This window comes from Scleropages formosus, chromosome 5 (assembly GCF_900964775.1).
Source record: "Scleropages formosus chromosome 5, fSclFor1.1, whole genome shotgun sequence".
In the NCBI taxonomy this organism is placed as follows: domain Eukaryota; kingdom Metazoa; phylum Chordata; class Actinopteri; order Osteoglossiformes; family Osteoglossidae; genus Scleropages; species Scleropages formosus.
Window position 1 is genome coordinate 28,341,402 of NC_041810.1, and position 14,513 is coordinate 28,355,914.

At 51.1% G+C, this 14,513-nt stretch overlaps 1 protein-coding gene across 5 annotated transcripts in view; it reads left to right on the forward strand.

The window, feature by feature from the left end:
* Positions 1-2,028: 2,028 nt before the first annotated feature.
* LOC108942296 (unconventional myosin-IXa-like) overlaps positions 2,029-14,513 on the forward strand; it is a 76,733-nt gene continuing 64,248 nt past the window's right edge. For all 5 annotated transcript variants that reach the window (XM_018765520.2, XM_018765519.2, XM_018765521.2 and 2 more), the window contains exon 1: positions 2,029-2,385. The gene's annotated coding sequence lies outside the window, so the exon portion shown is untranslated. The remainder of the gene's footprint in view (positions 2,386-14,513) is intronic.

Consider the following 14,513-nt stretch of genomic DNA (forward strand, 5'->3'; position numbering starts at 1 on the left):
GTAAGCTTAACTGTGGAATGTAGTTGAGACACATCTGTAGGCCAGAAGCCGGAGGGAGGGGGCAGCAGGATTGCAGAGAGACCAGCCAGGAGTCACCGTGAGGACCACGCGTGTTGTCATCAAAAAGTCATAAACAGATGCAAATAGTTTTTAGGCACCTGGACTTCGGAGCAGCTCCACTCCACCTGGCTGCCTGCTGTTTCCTTTCCATATCTCCAAGGATACACAGTGATGATGATTCAATGGCTGAAGCTGCAAGCAAGGAACACTGAAGGGGCGTGTCCAAGAATTTTTTGTAATTGTATCCATGTGGCTGTCACATTAATAACAGCACATTGGGCAAATGGCAGTACGTAGAGGTGTTCTAACACCCCACTGGGACGAGGGGGCGCCACCCCATGTCTTACTGATGGTAAACCTGCGTGTTCCACTCCATGACTCCGACAGGCTTGTTTGTGGGCGTATTGTGACTGTACATTTGATTCTCAAAACCAGTTTAGCCCATCATGCTCTCCTTCCTGTAATTAAAAGGAAGTAACACTGTAATTAAACTGTCAATTGTCTGCGCTTTCTCTGGCCCACAGGGAACCATGTCTGGAATGTGAATGAAATGACAAGTGACACCGGGAGAATTTCATTAATGCAATAAAATACGTACATTTAAACGCACGTAGTAAAGTTTACGTGATTTTTAACCCTTTAAACAGTGTTCTCCAACTGGACTTCTCAGCGTTATTCATCATGCCTCGGGAGGTTGTGGTTTCTTCTTGCCACTGGGGAAAAAACCTTCCTTTGGAACATCTGCCCCCTACTCTCTGCATGGCTCCGGGTCCAAGGGTGATGCTACATTGGGCTGAGAGACACAGAATCACTGACTTTGGGACAGACCATCTCAGCTGCTCCATGGCGGTGGGGGGGGTGCCGGTGAAGGTTTGACAGATGGTGGAAGCAGCGGGCTTCGTCACTTTGTTGCAGACCTGCGGGTTCCACCTGCAAGTGTGAAATGTGTTCCTCACCGAGTGTGGAGGACCTCCTGTCAAACACCCCCCGACCCCCCAGCTCTCTGTGATTGACAGTTGCAGGAAAGCGAGACGAGAGCGGGCAGCGCGTACAAGTGGCTGTTGCTGACGAGTGTTTACTAAGGAGCGTCGGTCCGGGAGGCAGGTGGGCTTGTGTACGTGGGTCGGGTTGCGGGGGTCTCTCAGCCCAGGCCTGGGGGGTGTTTACGCCCAGAACAAACCCACCATGGAGAGGCTAAATGAGCTCAACCAGAGGGAATAATTATCTGAACAAAGTGAATCATCACTGAAGCAGATTGGAAACCTCCATGAGCCATGAACCCCAGGCCGCAGACTGTCAACCCCCCCCCCAGAGTGGTGCAGCAATGCAATGGCTGCTACGGGCACAATAAAAGGGGGAGATGCGTATTCAGGAATGGATGCGGGTTGTTCTCTGCTTTAATTTCCGTCCGTACTGCAGTCAGTCACATCCCCTCGCGCTGCCGATGCGTTCTGCTCAAAAGCTCATTAATAATAATCCACATCGTCCAATTTCAGTGAGCAGCACACTCTAAAATTAGCACTCTTCGAAGCAGACCGATGCCCCGCATTCACAGTTTGTACTGGAATGTTACAAATTGACGGGGTTCGACAATACACGTGCAGCATATTGCGCTGAAATGTGATGTTAAAGGGGGGGTCAGATTTCGGCCCGCCGACACACACACACACACGAGTGTTTCTCGCAGTGTGTGTTCATGCTCCTGCGGCAACACTGCGTGGCAGCAGCGCTCCGCGCGCACGCGACCTCGCCTTTGATTCGCCGCCGTCGTCATTTAAATCCCGTGTGCGCGGAATCCCGCCCTCTCCGCCCCGCCCCCAAACGCAAGCCACGCCCACCACCGCCTCGCCCACCGCGAAAACCCGCCCGCTTGGTAACGCCCCCCCCAGAAGTACCGCCCGTTCAGCGGCGCCCACCCAACAAGCCCCGCCCACACCGCCACTCCCTCCCCACGCTTGAGTGGAGCGCTGAAAGCAGGGGCGCGCTTTTCTCGAGCGCGAGCCGCTGACTGACTGCGCTGCTCGACAGGAGGAGCAGGAGCACGGGTTCGAGGAGCTGTGTTCCGACGAGTGGAGGAGCGCGGAGGAGGGCGCGTTGGACGGGGGCTCTGTGCGGGGGCTCTGTGCGGGGGGGGGGAGGAGGACACCGCCGTAGGGGGATGCTGGAGGAACAAAGCGCGCGGTGAACGGAACGGAACGGAACGGAACGGGGATTAAACGGCACCTCTCGGGTTCTCTGCTCGTAAGCACGCGGAGTGCGCGCCCCCGCCGTCCGGAGGGAGAGGGTCGAGAACGCGCAGGGGACGGGATCGGAGCAGCAGGGCAGGTAAGACACACACACACACACACACACGTTGTTGTGCTATGTTCCGTCTTGACGATTCGCACACAAATGTCACCATGATGATGAAGGAGACAGAAGGACAGATGGCGATTTGACCATGATCGTGTCTCTGTGTTTGGCTTTTTGGGCGATACTGTCCATTATTATATGTGTCCCAATACCCCGCAGGGGTCCTTCCATCCAGGGGAGGTGATTGTCACTGTGATCACGTTACAAAGACACCCTCCGTCTGTGTCGCATCCATGAGTGAGTGGCAGAGAGATAGTGTGTGTGTGTTTGTTTTCTAGTCAGATAGGTCCTTTGGTTGCCAGTAATCTGATGATGTCCTCCTAAGGATGGGGTTACATGAGATATATGGTGACTGTGTCCCTGGTGTCAGGAGTGGGCTTGTGTGTGTGTGTGTGTGACACACTCAGCTTGCCTTGTGTGTGTGTGTGTGTGCATGCGTGACTCTGCAGCATTTGGGCTTTGGGTTCTGCATCTGAGAGCAGTGGCCCTGCGGACCTCACGCTGTTTTACTGCATCCCATCCGACTCTGACATTGAGGACCAGGAGGAGAAGGAGGAGGTGCCGGGGGCAGCAGGGCAGGTGTGTGTGTGTGTGTGTGTGTGTGTGTCCCCTGCGTCCGTTACTCAGACGAGGTCAGTCGGAATATCCTCAATGTGCAGCGCAAGCAATTCGGACTCCTAATCTGGGATTTAGGAGAAGGTCTGCAGTCCGTTCTGACACGTGTGTTCGGACGGACCGTGCGGCCCTCGTTCCCGATCCCGTCGTTTCCCGCCGCCACCACATTGGGCCCCCCATCAATAAAAGCACCTCGTTTCCTTTGTTCTTCAGGCGTAGCGTTGGCCGTTCTCCGGGTCTAATCCGGTTGAGGCCACGCGGTCCCCCGAGTGCCATCGATCACGGTGACATGTCTCCTTTTCATGGGTTTTGTTCTGTTCGACGCTGTTGCAAATGAACGGTGTCGTTCTGCACTTGAACTTGGCCACGTTTTCATGCGATTCTTCGCCGTGGAGCGAGAAATGTCGATGGGACTTTTTTTTTTTTTTTTTGTCCTTGCATATGTCATCTTGACCTGATGCGATCCGGTTAATGAGGAATCAGAAAAAAAAAAAAACGTAGAAATCATTGGCCCCAAAAGGTGAGGCTGGAGAATGTTGATGAGTGTGTTGATGAATGTGCATCGGCCTCTTGGGCGAAATCTGACACTCAGGATAAAGCCCCCTTGCCCTTTGGGTGTCCTGTGCATCCCAGTGTGATGGGCTGGAAGATGCTTCAGAGCTTCAAGGATGTCCACTGACTTTCAGGACACAACTGGTGGTCTCATGCAGGGGGGTTATGCAAAAAAAATCAAATCCCACCCCCCCCACAAGTGGAGCTCGAGCACATTTCCATATTAATGAGGCAGAGGTCTGCATTCCTCACTCAGCAGCATAAAATATTACATGTGCCAGAAGGAGAAGGATCTTAAAGCTTCAGACAAAGACCCTGACTGACAATCACACTGCCCACATCTCAGATAAAACCCTCTGTTGTCCACCTTGTGTCCTTTGACCCCCTGATCTCCAAGATTGCTGTTAAGGGCTCTTGTGTCAATGTCGGTCATTGCCCGTATGTACGGAATCCATCCAAAAACTTCCGTCCTCCACTCATCCTTAGTGTTGAAGGGGTGTGTCCCTCGTTTCTTTGGCGGAGCCCACCTGTCCAGTTGATGTTCTTCTCTTCATCTTTCCTCCAAGTTTTCCAACCATCACCGTCTTCTTGAGAGAAACCGGTTTTGTCATGATGTTGCCCAAAGTATGACAGGAATGGGGTTACTGTGGACAGAGTTCATGTTGACTTATGGCGACCGCTAACTCAAGAAAGAGGGTGTGATCTTGAGTGTAGAGCTGTTGGTGTTCTTCATCTTAACCACTTAAAGCGGGCGTGAACAGCTCACCTGGCCTGTGTTCGCGGGTCAGTCGGCCATCTGATCTGAACGACAACTGGACGGTGGGTTGTCCGCGGGGCTCCGCGGGCGCATTCACAGGGTTGGTCTTTCAAAGTGTCGCAGTTCTGCAGGATGCCAGGCGCCCCGAGGCGCGGGTGCAGGACGACTACGGTTTTTTGAAATCATGAAATATTCAGCTGCTCTAAAAATAAACGCTGCACATTGCGTCGTTCTTCCTGACTGCGCAAGCCTGAGCTGCAGTCGCGGCCCGGCCCCGGCGGAGAGGATTTTGGGAGCTGCGGCAGAGTCCTGGGGTCTGCGTCATAGAGCGGGCGAAGGCACCCGAGGTGGATGACGGAATGACATCAATTCCCCGAGCCTTCGTCAGCGTAGTTTCCGGAACGGTGCCTTGGTCCTTAGGACACCTGACCGAATTCAGTCGGGATCCAGACTTTCTTGGCGCGCCAGAAGGGTGTGGGCTGAAAGACTAGGGCAAGGCAGCACTAAGCAGTGATGGCGGTACTTTCCTGCAGAAATCGGGCTCTGGCTGGATTTTACCACATTATGAGGATGACGTGTCCATCGAGGTTGAAGAGAGGGGACGCGTCCATCAGTCTGAGCACAGGGGGTCCTGTCTCCGTAACCCAGGACTCCTTGCTTCCCTCGTTAGATCCCTGGCGAGGAAAAGGGAGGAAACAGGCTTGTGTCGACTCCCCGTGGATTAATTTACCCAGAAAACCCTGCAGCAGATACATTGTCCTGGAGATCATTGTCTCTCCCTCGAAGGATGTGACTCCATCCCTCTAATTGTCTCAAAGAATCAAATTAACATCAGACCCACAGTTCGGTCAATATAATGAGTTCCACCTTTGGTCACGTGACGTCGTTCTACCTGTAAGTGCAAAGGAAAAGCCCCCCTCCCCCGCACCTGATGGTCAGTTTCCTGTGAAATTAATGTAGTCTACATATTCCGCCTGTATCACTCAACGTTTTCATGTTCAGTTCTTTAATCAGTCGAACCCTTTCCCCTTGTTGCCCTCCCCCCCCCGACACACACAGGGGGTTCGGGTTCGGGGAACATTGTCGCATTTTTCTGCGTCTCGGAAGAAGCCGAAAGCCGCAAGCGTTCATCTCGTAGCGTTTGGCTTCGGGTCTCGGTTGGCGTTCACACCCTCGGCGGTTTATTTGTGTGCAAAGTGTTGTTTGGTTGCGCGATGCGCCGAGAGACGCTCTGGACCGCCGTGTCGACCCACCAAACTGGGTCTTTGCGCTCGATGTCAGAAGAACAAGAGGACGAAAAATCGGGAGCGCTTCTCCCCGTGGTTCCGCTGCTTCCCCTTTTCTGTGTATTCAGTCACTTTTTTTTTTTCTTCTTCTTCTTCATGATGACTTTGAAGGTCACTCGTTTTTGTCTTATCTGTCCTGCCTGTGTTCATATGCTTTAAACTGGTGTATTTTTAGACAAATTAATAATTTTTCACTCTGACTTAAGGACCAAAGAAGGGTGAAGGATGTTGTCTTCTAGTCCCCTGGGTTGTGTCCGAAGGGCTCTGCTGGAACCGAGGACCCGAAAGGCTGCGTTGGAGGGGGATGGGGAGGGGGGCTGAAGCTCGAGCTCCTATCGACCGCTCTGAATGTGAGCCACGTTCATGCCAGACGTCTCAGTGGTCCATAATGGAATTACGCCAGATTGGTCGTCCCTGGACAGTTGACTTCTGTCTAATGCACTGGTGGGGTTGGGGGGGGGCTTTGGGATGGGCCTGTTGCTGTGATAACACCGCCCCTCCCATGAGTACATAAGAATGACATAAGCAGGTGAACCCCCCACCTCATTCCTCTCCGCTGATGTAGGGTCCCAAGCAGTTGCTCCGGGGCCAAGCGCACCACACCCAGCTAGACTATGGATGGGGGGGGGGATGTCCAAGTGCTCACCCCCCCCCCCCCCCATGTTGGCAAGTGTTCAGAGCTCTTTAGAACGCAGTTGTCCTGCTGATGGGCCATGGAGTTAATGGGGATGTGCTGTTGATGTGTGGCGGGCAGCAGGTGGTGCAGTATTGAAGCCCCACTGCATTATGGGAACTGTCCACCGCGATGAGGCGAGCGAGGGTCCGTCTCGCAGCAGGACCCCCGCAGCTGCTGCCCGTTCTCTCTAACGCGTGTTTCGGTAACACGCGGGTTCGTTTCCCCACCAGGCAGCTGCGCCTCCTGTACGTTTTCTGCAGCGGTCACATCAGATGTCGTCTGGACATGGTAGCTGTTGTTTGGTCATTTGCATATTGAGCGTGCAATGAGCCTTTTAATCTGCACGTTTCGTTTTATATTTATGTAAAGTGCGTCATTATCTGATGTCGCTTTAGAGGACACAGTGAGCCCAGTGTGAGGATGTCTCCGGTGTTCTTACTACCGTATGGAAATGTAGTCATCAGGGCGACTGCTGTTTGGAACTCGAATTAAAAAGAACACCGGGGGGCGGGGTTTGTTGGGACAACGTCCATCGGTGGGTCCCTTCCTTTTTATTGGCTTTCTGTTGACGTTCCTGCTGGGAGTCACCGTGTTTGGTTGGCTGGTGGTGCGAAGACAATGAGGGACCCACAGCATCAGGTTTTGAACCATCTGTAATGTGTCTTACTTCATGGTCCCTGGGGAGAGAGGCCTGGACATTGAGTGGACCCGCCGGGTCCCTTGCGTGAAGACCGCCTCCTGTAGACATTGTACAGGGGATCGGAAGTGAAAAGTCTCCACTTCGAACTTGCGCCGTGTGTCTCGGGGCCGGAGCAGAACCCGCGATTCTGCATTTTTTTTTTTTTTTTTCTTCTCCCCCGGCCCCCCCCCCAGGGAGGAATGTCATTCCTGAAACATCTTGCATTTCAAACGGATGCAGTGGAGGGATGATTTACGATGAAGCTTCACGCATGCCAGCATGGTCCTGGTTCACGAGGGGTTGGAACTCGGCGACATGTCCCTCAGTGTTGGAGAGCTCTCAAGGTGGAGGGAACCCACTGGAGGGATGGTCTCCGCCTTTGGTCCACTTGACCCCCCCCCCCCGCCCATCTTGTAGATCATTTTTACTGTACAGTGGTGAATTGGGGCAGCAGGAGGCATAGTGGTTAGAGTTGCTGCCTTGCGCTCAAAGGACGTGGGTTTGAATCCCACCTCGTGCTGTCGTACCGTTGATGACGGTACTTACCCTGAGTTGATACGGTAAATGGGGTAAAGCACCGAGTAACTTTGCGCAATGACATTGTACTTTTCTTTGAAGCGAAGTCTCAGGTAAATATGCAAACGTAAGTATAAATAGGCGCTGATACCCTGGGAAACAGAACAGTTGCATAATTGGTAAATCTCACATCCCTTCCATTCACTTCCAGTGAATTTCACTCAGAAATAACATAATCTTTCCTAAGCGGCATTGCGTAACATAGTCCTGGGAAAGGAGCGCTTCGACCCGCAGAAGGAGCCGCTTGCGTTTCGGAGGAGCCGGACTTGTGACCGGGCGGGGGGTGGGAGTGTCCTGCCGTTTGACCTTTGAGTCAATTGAATAGCTTCCCTCCGGCTTCATTATAAGTGAACATCTGCATAAATGGGGTGGGGTGAGGGGGTGTAAAGTTTGATGTCTGTCGAACGATCTCTATCCTGTGTTTTATGCACCTACTTGAACGATGAACCTCGGTGCAGCAAGTGGTAGGTAACAAACTAGGGTTACTTGAGTCACATGTCTGCAGCCATGTCTCTTTTTCTTAATGTAATGCATAAATTGTGCTTTTGCCGAGATGTACGTCGCTTTGGACAGAAGCGTCCGCTAAGTGAATAAATGTAAATGTCTGTTTTCGTTCAGAGTTCTCGTTATGTCGTAAAGGCCTTGCTGGGATCATCATCGTGAGAGGAAGAGGCTGGTGGAGGATGAAGTCAACATTAGTGTTTCCCATGGTGCGCACAGTGGAGCCGTTTACGTGTCTACGCTCTTATGGGCTGTGTGTGTGTGTGTGTGTGTGTGTGTGTGTGTGTGTGTGTGTGTGTGTCAGTCACCCTTGTTCAGTTACCCCACTGGTCACTCATTGCTGCACATAGAGATGCGTTTCAAGGCCTCTGTCTGCTTTGCAACCAATTTCCATGAAGAAGGACGAATGTCCATGAATAACGGCAGCGATTGTCTCTGCCGGGGTCAACAGCCCCAATATCGTCTCCTATCCGCCGCGCCGTGGCGTTTTCGTTACGCGGCCTTCCTTCGTTTTGAATATCTCAACAGAAACGTACGTTGCGTGGAGGCGGAGGCGCGCCGCTGCGACTCTGCGTCAGGCCCTCTGCGCTCTGCTGTGACACCGGTAGGAGTTGGGGGCCGAAGGAACGCCGTCGACCGTTGACCGCTCAGCTAGTAGGCGGCCCTTGGTGAGGAAACTCCCTGTCTGCATTTACGTTACATTTCTTCATTTACCTCCCTTTCACTTACAACATTAAGCTATTTACACCGATTTCCCCATTTGTACAGCTGGGTAATTTTTACTGGAGCGCACCAGGGTTAGTACCTTGATCAGGGTACGACATCAAGAGGGTGGGTTCGAACCTGAGTCTCAAGTACTAAGGAGGCGCCTCTAACCACTAGACTACCTGCTACCCCCCCATCATACAGTTGTAGTGCTAATAATAATGCAATATTAATAATGCCACAATACTAGGATGTGAGAAGTGTTTCTTTGATGTCATACATGCTGTTGCGATGTAAATATAATGTGCGTTTAGTTCCCTTTTATCTCCTCAACGCGAAGGGGAAGAGGGAACCAAAGGCCTCCAGCTGTGCTGCGTAGATCTTATCTTCGTGAAAGTTTGAGGGAAGGTTGAGGTAAAATGGCGGTAAACTGGAGTTCGCCCATTATCGCGTGCGCCCGGGTTGCCGAGCCGTGCGACTCTGTGGGTGAGAGCGGCTCTCCGTGACTCCGGGTTTACCCAGGAGTCTGCATTTACCCCGGTATCGACATGATGGTTGGTTTCTTTTTCTTCACACCCCGGTGATGTGAGGGTTAAGCAATGCGATTGTGTTCAGTGTGTTGCTCAATCTCTGCTCAAGGGTTTTAAAACGCACTCGGTGGCAGGGGAAGGAGGGGCCCGTGGCCCTCGCTTGTCCTCGCCTGGTGAGACAAATCAGACGGGCACTGATGGACGGCGTCGCCCTCGGCTGCGGGACGGAGGGATGAGCGGACGGCGGCCATGTCCACGTGGGACGGTCCGCCTCTCCCGTGGGCCTGGGCTACGGATCGATGCAGCTAAACGAAACGGGCCCCTAGGCTCCGGGGCCCGACGATCACACTTTGCCCGCGGGACGCGTCTCATCGTGGCGATTCTTTTTTCACGCGTCTCGTAACGTTGCTCATCAGGAAAGAGCTGTGACTGGTTGGCCTCGGTGTCTCCGAAGAGGGGTGTGCAGCAGTAACGGGGGCTGTTGATGAGTGACCGGTGGGGGGGGGTGTTACTGCCCATTAATGCCACACACAAGGTGTTTAGCCACTGAATGCAGACCAGACGGAGATGTGTTTGAGACCCGTGCGATCCTGACTGAGCCAGTGTGAGCATGTGCTCTCCGTCAAGGTTAGCCGCATTGGTGCTCGCACTTGCGTGTGTGTGTGTGTGTGTGTGTGTGTGTGTGTGTGTGTGTGTGTGTTTGTTTGGGTGCAGGCGGGTGCGCGCACATCTCTCTCTGACACGGCGCTTTGAGACCCGATCGAATCGCTCGCTCTTGGTCCGGCTGCAGCGCTGCCGCAACGTGCAGAGGCGCTCATCTCCGTGCAGATGCCGCGAGGCCGTCGATGACTCGGGGGAGAGGCGGAGGACGGAGGCGCAGGCGCGCTGCGGGGGAATGCGGCAGACTCCCGCTGGCGTCCGTCCTGCCCAGACGGGGTTCCTCTCCCTGCCTTCCGCACCCGTCCTTTCTGGCCGCAGCCCGGGCTGCTGAAACAGGCTGCGAATGCAGCGGCAGGATTCGGCACACTGCAGCGCACCGCCGCCGCGCCGCCACACCACCGCGCCGTTCTGACAGCTGTGGGAACATCACCGCCGGCATCTGTTACTTGTTTACTGTGACGGCTTGTCCAATGGGCAAGTCTGCCTGACATTCTGAAATAATCTTTGTGGATTATTTGCCTGTTATGGAAATATTAAATCTGTGAGATTAAGAGGAGAGAGGGGGATAATCGACTTGTAGATTCTATGGTTATTATTATTATTATTTATTTATTTATTTATTTATTTATTTAAATTTTTAACAGTTCAGAGCCAAGATCAAATCCTCTAATGGCATTTTTCGAAGGATTTGAGCTGGAGAATTTAATATGTTCAGGAGCGATTGAGCAAAGTGACGTCATGAAGACAAATGAACAGTCCAGTAGTTCTCCCGCCTCGTTTCCTGCCGCTCCTAGTGCGGTGCATTGTGGGACATGTGGGACGGCATTGGCTCAACCGGCATGTTGAATATTGAGACCCACTGTTCTGGAAGTGCCTGGCACTCAAAGGGTGTCTTACGCTGGTCATAGTGTTTGCTGTTTTCCTTGGGGTGTGTTTTAAAGGTTCTGTCACACTGTCTTTATATAAGTTGGTCTTATTGATTTTGATTTTAGAGTTTATCATTGGAATGAAAGTTTTTAGGGTTTATTTATTGAATAAAGATTTTAGTTGTCGGAAATGACGAATGGACAAATTTTTATCTGTCGGGTTCGATAGTGTGTGGAGCCAGACACCTTCGGTGGGCTGGTAATCCATTTTGATTCATGGGGGGGGGGGTAAAAAAGAAAAAAAAGAAAAAAATTGCTCTCGCCATCGTTTCTCGGTCCACCGTATGACACGGGTCAAGTAGTATGTTTACCAGAAAGGTCCAGCTGGAGACGAGTGCTGGATGATGGAAGCGTGTTGCTCATGAAGTGCAACGATTATGATGTTGAGCTGAGATGGGGGAGAAGGGGTCTTTGGCTAACGGTGGCATGTTACTGGGGTTTCGTTCCTCTTCTCATCCAACCCCCCGCTCGCCAACATAGAGCTCGTTCTTCCCGCCTCCGGCCCTGTGGCTGACACATACAGCGGGCCATTCAGACCTGGGATCTGGCCCTGTAATGGAGTCTAATAGACAACTCTGTGTCAGAGGTGTTAATGGCTGTTGGCGTTGGCATGTGGCCCAGAGAGAGAGCGCAACTGAACTTTTTATTCTCCAGGCCCCTTCGGTGTGTAACCCCATGTTTATGTGACGCTTGGCTGGATCATGCAGGGGTTGCTGGGAAAGTGAGAACAGGTGACAACTCGAGCGGTTTGCATGACCGTTCCTGTCTGTATCTACCGATGGCACATCGGCATGGGACGGACGTGCATCCACAGGTTAAGATGTTTTTATTGTGCATCTTACTCAGAGATTTTTGAAAAAATCTCCCGTTGATTTTTAAATTTTTACTGTAAAACGTGGTAAACCCATACCCTCAACTGGGATATTTAGTGTTCTGCATCACGAACCCGGAATGTCTTCTTGAAGCTGCGTTGAGTGCTCCACCTACACAGCTGTGTGTCACTCGCCTTCCTCCTTGAGAAGCTGAAAGGTTTCATTGTCTGCATTTTGCTTTTCTTTGCGGGAATAGAAAGACCCCCTCAACCCTCATGGCCACCCCCCTGCAGCGCTGACCTGTTTGTTAGTTTTGGATGACTCTCGGGAGAGCTGGATGAAGCGCTCAGCCGGGGATGTTACCCAGTATGTAGGAACAATGCTCTTTTTGAGCAGAGGAGTTGCACTTGTCTGTGTGATGAACCAGGAACCCAGTAGCGTGAAGCACTGGTTCTGTCTTGGCATGAAGATCAGATGAGGGCTGGGCAGCGGGGTATGAGACCCATTTGACCTTACTTCGGTGGTGTAGTTCTCTTCCAAACCTAACGCTTGAGTCTACATCGCTGATGTTGACTGGAAATGCAGCATCTTCATGCAGGGCAGAGCTGGCAAGTGATGCTCATCCTGATGTCAATAATTTGATGAAGTCAATGGCTTAATAAAAGTGCCAGAATGGACTGGCTGAACACAAGATTTCTCTTTCTGTACAGAAGTGAAAACGAGAGAAGGAACGGTTGCCTTGTGTCATGGACGTTTCAGCAGAAGATCCAGTGTCAGTCTTCCTGTTCCAGCAGCAAAGCTGCCATTGTTCTGCTGAAATCTGTTGGCAGGAAGGCGGACGACAGGAAGCCGAGCATGGCGGACCGTGGTGCCTCGAACACCCTGGGGTTATTAACAGAGCTCAGTTCTCCCCAGGAACGTGTTTTTGTTGTTCAGCTGTTTGCTGCCTTAGCCTGGCTGACCGAAACCAGTAACTTCTGCTGTGTCAGAATGAGGGCAAGGTCAAATTTGTGGACTGTTTTTACTATAGACCTTTAGGAAGGAAAAAAGCTTTTTCATGAATTGTTTCCCTCGTTACTGTCGTCACTCATGAACGGGGGGCATTATGCTTCTGTTTCGTCAAAAAAATCCTCTTATTGGCAGCTGCCGGCCTTGTTCTTTGAGGTCATGGCATTCTTCCTCCAAAACATTATGAAGCAGGCAGACCCATCAGGTTAGAGCGTGAACATCACACTCGGCTGTCCCGACTTACTGCAAGGCGTGTCATGGATGACTTCGCCGTAGTATGGTTTTGTCTGCAAGGTGCTCTCTTGTAGAGTTGGATCTCCAGGTAGGATCGTGTCACCTGATGTCGTCATGCTCTTTTCCCTCTAATTCTCTGGCTTTAGAGACATTGTTGGCTTTTCTCGTTGAGGGAGTCTGACGAATTCTGGACCTTCATCGTGTGTTTGGCTGCAGTTTGAGTGTTAAGCTGATGAGGAGATGGGATGGGTGCCGTAGCTGGTTGAACAGTTCACGGTAGGTTATGGCCAATAGGATTTTTCTGATTTTCTGAAGTTAACATTACTCGCTGGGAGACCCTGTTCAACTGAAAGAAAGATGTCTTCCATAAAAAAAATGGGGCAGAAAACTTCCAGTCATCTCTGGGTGTTGGGGCCTTCAGAGATGGTGGCGAATAGCTGTCAGCTTCCAAGGTACTGCTGAATTTCCCCAACATTTTCACTGTGCTCTAAACTGCTTAGTAAAGCTTGACTATAATTTCACGGTATGTATTTGATCAAAAACAAAACCGAGGCCCGATTCCCGAGTTTCAGCAGATGTTTCATTCTGAAAGATGAAAGGCCATGTTATAGTGGCTGTCTGTGTTGGGTCAAACTGCTAAAGAGCTTTTTAAACAGATACCATTTGTTCTGTTCCGGCCTAGTGCCTTTTAACACATTTTGACAAGGCAGCAAATTTTGGTTTCATTTACTTTTTCAGTGTTTCTGCGGACTTTCGATTTTTTTTTTCTTGTTCCAGTTTGCATATTTATTGAATAACTTTCAGAATGATGAACACTGACCACTCAGCTGCTGCTGATTTCCGCATTCGCTGCTGAAGTCTTGGGTAAGCCCAATGGGATAGTGCGTTGTGCCAACACTTCCTTCTGCCTTTTGGGAACCGTGTGCCCCAGGTAGACCTTAAGGTTTACTGTAAGTTATGAATATGATGATGTAAAGTTCCTTCTGTCTGCGAGTTGCTGTACTGGTGGGTGAGAGGGTGTCTGACCTCAATGCAGCATGAAGTATCTGGACCTGTCCTCCAACCAATATGGGTTAAAGCAGCATCCTGTTCCTTTCCTGGAGTGGGACGGGTTTTCCCTTGTCCCCTTGTACTGCTGCTTGGAGCACAGGGAAAATGCCCCGTGCAAGGGAAAGCTGCTATATCCCTCTCTGTCGTGACAACACTTGACTACCTTGAGCTGGCAAGACCTCCATATCATAAGTGAGAATAATAGGGGCCATAAAAAGTGACCTCATTTTAGGGCCATCAAGAACTCCCTTGAAACCATCAGTTTTGTATAGCTGGCGTTTCAGATATAGGAGGTGGAATATTTCTTGGATTGATTTGATAACCAAATTTTAACTTTGATTGGAGAACAGTTATTGGGCAAATTCATAACAGTTAAGTGAAGAAATCCCAGAAAAACGTACTTTAACAGTTTATTAAATTGAATAACGACACAAGAACCTGACTGTAAGTGCCGGAAGATTAATGTCTTTAAGACTTAATGGGATTAAGTTTGTGAATAAAAAAATTTCATTAACGAATTGAGAAAGAAACCAG